The sequence below is a fragment of the Elephantulus edwardii genome, unplaced genomic scaffold, assembly GCF_000299155.1.
Source record: "Elephantulus edwardii isolate Elephantulus edwardi_28Jun2011 unplaced genomic scaffold, EleEdw1.0 scaffold00015, whole genome shotgun sequence".
NCBI classification, from domain to species: domain Eukaryota; kingdom Metazoa; phylum Chordata; class Mammalia; order Macroscelidea; family Macroscelididae; genus Elephantulus; species Elephantulus edwardii.
This window is the reverse complement of record NW_006399765.1, coordinates 20,647,230-20,657,705: the sequence shown is the minus strand read 5'-3', so window position 1 is coordinate 20,657,705 and position 10,476 is coordinate 20,647,230.

Sequence of the window (10,476 nt, the reverse complement as noted above, 5' to 3'; positions counted from 1 at the left end):
AAAAAAAAAATACAAGGTACTAAGGTGGAGGATCAGCAAAAGAGAGGAAGACCTTCAACCAGATGGACTGAGACACTAACTACAAGCAATGGGTTCAAGAGTTTTAGAGACACTGAGGAGGCACCAGATGGGTCAGAGTTCAGGTCTGTTGTTCATAGGATTGTCATGAGTACTCAACAGAACCTAACAACAATATACTTATATAAAATATATGCTATGCTTACGCTTTTAAAACTACATTAGGCTATAAACCTACCATACCTTTCAACTATCTTATTACAATGTCTGGCACACATTAACAAAAATGATGCAAGAATGATACTTCATTCATTCCCTAAAACTATTCTAAATCTAATCTAAATAAGACAGACACAGCCCCAATCCTCATAGAAGTCCCTGATTCAGAGACTCATGATATTTTCAACCACTTCAAATGCATCTGAATATTGGAACCCTCCCTACAATGCTTAGAGTAAGGAAGAACAAAGAAGAAATGATGCCTATCTTACAGGAAGTGCAACCAGAATTCCCCTTAGTGGCAAGGATGGTAAAGCTTTGTTTCATGTACTTTGAGCATGTTGTCAGGGGTGTCAGTTCTCGGGAAAAGATACCATGCTGGGGTCAGAAAAAGAGAAGAAACCCTCAATGAGATGGGTAAGACAACGGCTACAAGTGTGGGCTCAAGCACAGGGACACTGAGAGGAGGGCGCAGGGTAGGGAGGGCAAAGTTCACATATGCCATTCACAGGGTTACCATGAGTTGTACTTGACTTAGAAGAAAGACACCAACAACAGTACCTGAATGTGATAAAGAAAAACGCTCAGGAGCTCCTAAAAGGCCAAATAAACAGCACGTCTTTTGGACAAAGAGTAAAACTGCAAGGAGTTTACGTCACATTATGATGTGATATTATATGGGGAAGTTCTGGTAGCCGATTCTGGAAGTGGCAAGAGGAGGTGCCAAAGGTGATGCCTCCTCAAGATGTGAATCCAGTAGCCGCTCCACAGAAGAAAGATGGATAATCTCCTGTGAAAACCCACTGAAGGGTCATCTATATAAGTTAGTTGGGAGACAATGTCAATGAGTTTTAGGTGAGTTATGTTATACTAGATATTAACACTACCAAACGAAAAATGAAATATTCCGAGTGGGAAGTAACATAAAGAAAATAAACAGGGTATTATGATAGTAAAAATAGCTCTAGTACTAGGCCTAATGGGAAGAAAACCGCGCTGCAATCCGAAAAGCATGCGGTTCAAATCCACCAGATGCTCCGGAGGGAAGGATGGACAATCTCTTCCTACACAATTTACTGTCTCTGAAAACTCACTGGAGGGTCAGCCATGAGTTGGTTCCAACTCGATGATACATAACAAAAACATGACTGTAAAAAAGGAAAGGTTAGGAAGAAAAGAGGTAATAAGGAATTTAAACTGAGAACCAAAGGAATTAACTATTTAAAGTGTTCTGGGCAAAAAATACTATAAATTATAGCTAATCTCACTATTAATTAATGTTAATTATTATTACTAAAATTTTTTCAGATAAATAATGTGTACAATTATTATTACTATGATTTTTCAAATAAATAATGTTCAGGTGAAAATAATACTACTTATTACAACTGTAATTTTTCAGGTAAATAATGTATCCAATATAATGGTGGAAATAAAAAAATTTTACGTGTGTGTGGTTTTTTTAAAGTTCTAGCATAGCACACTCTTTTTTTTTTTTAGCACACTCTTACATATCTCCTAATGTTAATTTCGCCCCAGTTAAATAGTCCGAAAAATGTTACTTTGTATCACCATTTGTTTGTTTAATAACCATATAAGCCACGGTCAAGACCTCGTGAACTGAATTTCATAGTATAGCAGGGACTGGAAAATAAACCGAGACTCAACCGTTTGCTGCCAAGCCTGAGAGTCTTGGAGTTTCCTGCAGCTGATGAGCAGCCAGTTCCATCACATGTGTGAGAGAGACGCTGAAGCACCTCGAGTGCCAGGTCCTCCAGTGCAGCCCCACGTGAACTCAGGCAGGTGCACACCATCAGACCTGACTCACCTGAGTGGGCATGTGACTCCCCCTCCCCTGTGCCTACAGTACCACTGGGATGGATGTCTGAACAGCCCAAGCACTGAAACCAGCCAGGTGGATGGCAAGGCAGACTGACTGCACCGCAGCACACCAGCCTCTCCCGACCGGGCAGCCTCGGGGGCCTGGGGGGCCTCGGGAGCCTAGAGCACACAGGCCCAAGCCCCTCCCAGCTGGGGTTGGGGCCTCTGGTGAGCGTTGTTTCCAGAGTAGAAGTGGTTTCTACTGTGGCTGCACTGAAGAAAGCTGTTTGCAGAACAGGGAAGGGATTCTGCTGCAAAGAGGCTGCTCTAGAAACACAAGGATAGGTTAAGGGTCCACTGACTGCTGAAACCAAACCTCGAAGAGAGACTTAAGACTATATCCACTGCACTAGGGAAATACAATGAAATTGAAGTTATCAACATGTAAAAACTATTGGTGTTGCATGATGATGAAAATGAATACACAGGGAGGTGTGGTATGCAAAATCACAGAGTATGTGCTATCTGTGTAGAAATATGGTAATCTCTAGTTTAATTAACGTGAAGTCAGATCCAATCATATTACCACTTTTTGGGCCCTGACCAATGAGAACTTGGAAAGTACTGCTAGATAGCCTATCTGACTAAAAAGTAACATAGTAAAGTTAACAAAAAAGGATCATAACTAAAGTGGGTATAGAGAACTTTCAAGGAAAGATTAGAAAGGGTTAGTGCATGGCAGAGGAGAGCACCACTGAAAATAATGCCTGTCCTAATGGGTGTAGAAGGAAAAGGACACATTTGATTCCAGTTCTTCTAATGGATGTGCTCTCTCTCTCTTCCTCCTTAACGTAATGCCCCCTGCCCCACCCACTTCGGATGTCAGTTATGAGAAAGGAACGAATGAGATCTTCATTGCCACTCCCACTGCCACTGCCACCTCCACTGTCACTGTCATTCCCACTGTCACTGTGGCAGGGCCCCTGTATAGCACAGGATGACAGTACAGCTCATCTACTCACTGTCAGAGTCCCAGGGCCTCACATTTATCTGTTCTTACTGAAACCTAGATTAAAGGATGTGGCCTATCTGGCTTCCCAGTCTCACAGTAAAGTAGGAAGGAGGCACTATAGGAAGTAGGACTAAAGTACAGACAACAGCAATAGTGTACAGTTAAAAGGCTAACTACTAAGCAGTGAAGAAAAAATTTAAATACTTAGATTCATTTAGACTCAAGTCACTCAGTCTAGATGACTAAATCCACCACCACGGAGTCAGTTCCAACTCACGGAGACCCTCCACTGAGTCACCGAGGCTCACCCTAAGAGGATGAGACTGCCCTTTTTCTCACACTTAGTACCCCGTGGATTCAAACCACCCACCTTGTGGTTAGAAGCCCAACATGTAACACACTATTCAACCAGTGCTCCCCTAGATGGCAATAATCCTGATTATACATTCAGAAGGCATAATGGACATTCTGTGTCACCTGCAGGAAGAAGTGGTGGCAAATGTATGCATACATGAAATAATGCTCCCAATGCCCTGACTCATCAGGACAAAACTAAACACTACTTTATAAAGGGAACTTTGAATATATTTAAGAATTTCTATTCCAGTGATATCTTTCTTTTTCTTTTTTTTTTCCTGATGCTTTAGAGAAGTGTCTCAGTAGTTATGCTTTTAGCAATCCACAGCCATCATTTATCTATGGCATTCTCTGTATGCTTTTTTTTCCTATCTCTAGTCATTCTTTCAAGTAGTGTGTTAGGAGTAAAAGTAATGACCAAAGGGCAAAAAGTAAAGGTTTGAAACCCAGGAGATCTAAGGTGATTTAAAAAGTGAGTGACCACCAAAAAGTGGCTTCTCCTAAGGGAAAGCAATGTATCTGAATCACTAAATGCAAAAATAGCTTATGTTTTAGATGGCACATACAAATAAAACGTCATCATTAGGTATTTGTCCATTTTCAGAGAATGACCCATTGGGGGAGGGGAGGAATGCATCTTTTCAAATAAAACCATCTATACATTCCACCTTTAAAAAATATATCATCAAAGTTAGAGCACCAATTGGCCAAATTTGGCCTCATTTGAGCATCATGATGATGGTAGAGGATTAAAATCCACTGAATAAATTATTAAATCCACAATAACTATGAAGATACCTATATAAAAGCTCTTCTGTGCATTAGAAAGCCAACTAGAAAATAAAGGAATGTTATTAACTGCCATCAAGTCAAGTAAGACTCACAGCAATCTATGAACAGCAGATTAAAACCTTGCCCTAGCCCGCACATCCCCACAATCTCTGCCATGCTCAAATCCACTGGTGTAATCACTGTGTCAGTCCAGCCTGTTTAAGGTTTTCCTCTCTCTTGCTCTTTTTTTTATTATTTTTTTTTCTCTTGCTCTTTTTCAAGCATGATGTCTTTTTCATCATGATAAGATATGATAAGGATGACAGAATTCAAAAAACATTACTTGGTAACAATCGTAATAATAACTGATTCAAGAGGCAAGAATTATCAATAGCAGCTCAAATTAGAATTAACTGAATACTAGGCTATTTAAAAAACCATAGACGCAAAACCCCATAGGATGAATCTCCCACAAGTAACTCTAGAGCAGAAAAGTTGTCAGCATTATTTTAACCAAATGATCAAAATTAGCACGGTCAATAACGAGACTTGTCACATCATGTATGTCGAAGACATCACATTACTTCCTCAGTATTTCTCCCCTGAAAGAGCAGAACCTGAGCCTAAAACGAAGAAAGAGCTGCACTACTACACACTGAGAGCTTCCATAAAATGGCCCATCCTTTGGGGCTGTAGAACTTCTATACCATCTGCTCACTTCTATATCTAATGCTACACAATGTTCCAAAGAGTCTGTAACTTGAAAAGTCTTAAGCAAAAATTTAATACAATCTTCTAAGTCATCATCTAAACCAATTGGTTCTCAAAGATAAACCAGCCTTTAAAAAAAAAAAACTCAGCTCAATATGGAAAGTTTTGGTGTGTTTTTAGTTTCGGGTTTTTTAAGACTGGCTCACAACAGTCTCTACAATTTCACAATATATATCCTACATAACAAAAATATATACAAAGGATTGTTAGTCATCTTTTCATAAGCCTACTAAGCACTAGGCTAAAGTGAACAGACTCATAGTTTTGGTTTCGCCAATGGAAATGTCTCCAAAACAAACCTGCTTCAGGACTATGCAGTGCAATAGGTTAATCTTTATATACGGTTTTTCTGGCTTTGAGATTGTGGTTCTGCCAAGAGGATTTGTTAGGCTACAATTTTGCAATGGGATTGCACTGGCCTATTACTAAGCAAATTAGGTGACTGTGACCAAGTGAGGAGAATGGTCTTGGTGGGTTAAAGTAGGATTATAAGAGAGACACTCAAAAAAAAGGGGGACCCAGGGTCCCTGTACAGAGGAGACAGGGAGACAAGAGGGCGAGCACGCGAGCAAGAGCATCTGTGCTGAAGGTCTTTCATGCACTTGTCTGAAAAGTTCAAGTGCCATTTACTCTTGTCCACACAGGGCAAATGTCAAGAAAAGGCTCAGAGGTGGAGGCCAACAGGAGACAGAGGCCTATGTGCCAGCACAGCTGATAAACTGCCTACAAGCATAGTCAAGAAGCTAAGAGTAGTTTTAGCTGGAAGTTGTTCTGATTGATGAAATGTTATCTTGTCACCTCCAAGCTGAATGATCCTGATCCTGAGTTGTAGCCTATTACATCTCTACTACATACTCATGAACACGGTCTCTGAGCTCCACGTGGGCATCCCAACTAATTATGCTGCTATGTGTCACAAAGTAGTCAGCCACAACTCATAGCAAGTCTAAGAACAGATGAACAGATTGAACCATGCCCTATCTTGTTCTATTCACCATGTTCTCTGCATGCTTAAGCCCAGTGCTGCAATCAGTGTGTCGATCCAGCTCCTTGAGGGTATTGTTCTCTTTTGCTGACCCTATACCTTCCTAGCATGAGGTCTTTTTCCAAGGACTAATTATAAAACCCAGCATAGGAACACAGAAAGCTGTGACAAAGAAGGGAGGTATCAGAAATGGACAAAGTCCAGCCGTGGCAGTGTGTATAATCTCCACCTCACAGGAATAAGCTGTGGGAGATCTTGATCTTGACCCTCATCCTTGCTTCTGAAGTATGAGAAGGTCTGACACTACACACTTACAGACTTTACATAATGGAAAAAATACAAACTTATGTTATCAAACACATTCTAGAATTGCAGATTATCAGTGACGCACACAGAATCACAGAACTAATTATCATCCACTCAACACTGATTTGTGGAGATCCCATGTGTGTGTCAGAGCAGAACTATGTCCACATGGTTCCAGTGGTTAATTTGGGTTTTTCATTAATTGATCCCCAAGCCCTTCTCCCAAAATATTCTGTGTGGGCTTGAACCTTAAGCCTTCTGGTTAACAGCCACAGAGTCAGAGCTATCTTACCAAGAAGAAGTTTAAAACTGATACATTTACTCTCTTCTATCCAATTATTTTCTTTCACCATTTGGAACCAGGGAAACAAATAATTTATACTCTTTTCAATCAGATTTATCACAAGGAACGCTCAAGGACCAGTTGTTTATTCTATCCTGGCATACACAGCACTCACTACTGATTGTCCTTGGGTAAGAGGACTAACATTGAGACAGGTTAAAATAACTGCCTCAAAAATCCCAAAAAGGACAGAACAGAGATTAAACCAGAACAGCTTTGCGTTCCAAGTTTATAATCCTTACATTATCCTTTATCATCCAAATTCTAATTGTATTAATCTCTGATTATATAAATTTTCACTCCAAAAATTACTCAGCCCAACTACTTTATAATTTCGGAAGGGAAAGAGAAAAAAAAAAAGGTACTCAACAACTACATAAATTAAGCGTTTCCAATATGGAACCAAGGGATACTCCCATCTCCATTGTTCATAAGGAGCTTTAAGTTAACAAAACTGCTTGTCAGTGATAAGATCCTGCCAAAACAAAACAAAAAAAAACCACTTGCTGTTGATATGATCAAGGCAGAAACATTCTGACAGTCAAGAAATATATAGACAAGGGAGCTCTGGTGGCCTAGTGGCAAGAAGCTGTGCTGCATTCCTGAAGGTGCGCGGTTCAAATCCACCAGATGCTCCACTGGAGAAGGAGGGGCAATCTCCTCCTGTGTCTGTCAGATCTAATTCGTCAGTACACAACAAAAGGAAAAAAAAATTTAAAAAAAAAAAACATAGACACACATACACACAGTCATCTCGCTATACTTACTGTGGTGTGCCAACCTTGTAACTTGCAATTTTGCTGAAATCACATCATTAATTCTAAACATTTTCTTGTAATCCTATATATAGAAAGTTCTTTTTAAAAATCCCAATCTGGAATAGGGACGGTTGCTTCCCCCCTTCCTAATCTGGAAATTTCTTTATCTTCTTGCCTTACTGCTCTAGCCACACTTCCAGTATAATACTGAGTGTTATCAACAGCGCCAGTGGGTATTTTTGTTCTATTCCTGATCTTAGGAGAAAACTTACTCTTTTTTAGTGTGATATTTGCTGTTGACTTTACCTAAAAATCTTGAATCACATGGAGAGCTTTCTTTCCTTAGCTGAGTGTTTTCTAAAGAAAGGATACCTTTTCAATTTGATAATTATGGGGTTTGTTTCCTCTGTTCTATTATATGGTGCATCACACACTGAGGGAGATCTCACAGTGTAGCTCACAGGGAACTGTGCTGCTGACCCGAAGGCAGCACCTCTCTGGCAATCTCAATCCACCTAGAGAGAAAGATGGGCATTTTCCTCCCATGAAGTTTACAGTCTCCCAAGAACCCAATGAAGGCCAGCTGTTGGTGGGTTTCAACTCAACACCAGTAAGTTTGAGCTATGATTACACACTGACTTTCTGCCTAAAATTATTCTTGCATTTCTGGAACAAATTTAACTTATTTACAGTGTATAATTATTTTAATATGGATGTTGGATTGGGTTTCCTAGTTTTTCCAAGGATTTTGCATAACAGTGATAATGCAGAAAGGGTCATACAGTTCCTTTCCTGTGATATGTTTGTTTGGCTGGCTTTGGTGTCGGCATAATGCTTCACTGGTTAGCTGAGAATGTTCTTTACTTACCTATTATCTGGTTAGTGTTTCAACAGAATTGGTTTTTTGTTGTTTTTGTTTTTGTTTTTTAATTATTTTGTGTGCGTGTACCGTCAAATCAGATCTGACTGGTACAGGAGGAGATTGCGCCTCCTTCTCCGGCAGAGCGTCTGGTGGATTCAAACCATGTTCCTCTGGGATTGCAGTGCAATCCTCTGGGATTGCAGTGCATTAACAGAATTGATGTAGGTTCTTTCCTGAAATGTTCTGAATTCTTCAGTGACACCATCTGTTACAGGGCTTTTTTTCTTATTGTTTTTCTAAGAAGGTTTTCATCAACAATTACGTGAAAACTCCATCTCTATTTCTAACTATGACAATGGTACTATCCAGATGTTTGCAAACATTTAGAAATTTTCAAGAAAAGGAATATGCTACTTGTAAACTCTAATCCATCACCAAAATTATCTGTTTTATTCCTTTATTCACTTAACAAATTCTTAAATGAATGCCTATACTTAACAAATGCCTAATAGCAATCAAATCAGAGACATAAAGATACAAAAATGCTCTTCAAAGCTCACCTGCATCATGTGATGGCACCAATTCATTTTTACTGTTTCTCAAACATATCCACTACCTTATATCCTCATCACCACTGTATCTCAATAGTTCAATCAGCAGCTTCTCCCCAGGTTGTTCCAAAAATCTGTGTTTGCTACTTAGAGTTCAGCTGAATCAAAGAAACTATTCCATGGCTCTCTTTAAATTCTGCCATGCCAGGAAAATCTAAATCTCTTTCTCGATCACTTCTAAGACCTGTTCCTTGTTGTCTGTAGTACTGTCAGATCATTTCCCAGTCAGCACCACAACTTCTCTAAGCCCTTCTGCACCAGCTGCTCGCTGTTAAAACGTTACTCTGACATATCTCCACCTCCAACAGATGCCCTTCTAACACTCCCCCTGAAAGCCTACCCAGATGCTTCAGCTTTCTTTCACACCCACCTCTCAATCCCAAATTAGGTGATGTATTCCTCCTATGTGCTTCCCACCATCTCTCTGCACCCCTAGTGTGCTTGTCACCTCTCTTCCTTGTCTTCTCCCACCTGAAGGTAGTCTGGGTCTCTGGCTTTGCTGTAGCCACAGACACTAACACACAGTTTTTGCTGTTGTTGGTATGTGCCATCGGGTTGAGTACAACTCATAGAAAGCCTAAGAAAAAGAGATTCCAACCCTGTCTTATCCTATGCCATCCTCTTATCTCTGACAAAGTCAAACCCATGATGGAGTCACTGTGTCAACCCATCTTGTTGAGGGTATTCCTCTCTTTCACTAATCCTCCACCTTTCCAAGCACAATGTCTCTCTTCTAACAAAATAATCAAAGTATATAGGATGAAGCTTTGCCATCCTTGGCTCCATGAAGCATTTTGGCTAAACTTTCTCCAAGTCCTATCTGTTGGTTCTTTTGGCAGTCCATGGGATATTCAGTATTCTTCTCCTACTTTACAACTCAAAGGAATAAATTCTTCTGTCCCCTTTACTCTATTCATTGTCCAATTATCAAATATATAGCTAATAATGGAAAAAACCACAGCCTGAATCAGGTAACTCTTAGTCTTTAAACTGACATCATTGCTCCTCAGTACTTTGGAGAGGTCCCTGACGGTAGACTTTGTCACTGCAACACAATGACTTCTTGAATGCTGGTGCCAAGAGTGTTGAATATGAATCCCAGTAAGACAAATTGTTGACAACTTCAATGGTATAGAAGGAAGAAGTCAAACTGCCCTCAAGACATTGGTGGAAAAAAAAATAAGGCCTGTAGGAGTGCTCCCTCCCGTGCAACCACAGTTGTGCTGTGACTTTCATGACTTTTTTAAGGGAGCTCTGGCGGCCTAGTTAGCAAAGGTAAGCAGTTTGAATCTACCAGAAAAAGATGAGCAGTCTCCTCCTGTGTAATTTACAGCCTCTGAAAAACTGCTTGAGGGTCATCAATGATCAGTGCCAACTTGATGGCAATCAGTGAGCCTACACTTTAGGTGGGCAGGTCTACTTATACACTTTCCAACCACATGCAGAACTAACAAGGTCAGGATTTGCAGCCAATAAAGGGCCCCACAACAAACCTCACTCTCAGTTCCTGACTTTGAAATATGTACTTCTGTCCACAGGAAACACACTTTTGAAAACTAGATGACCAAATTCACTCATGTAGGGTTATGGCTCAGTCACTACAATGTTTCTATGTATCCTGAAACCATTGTTGTTGTTGTTA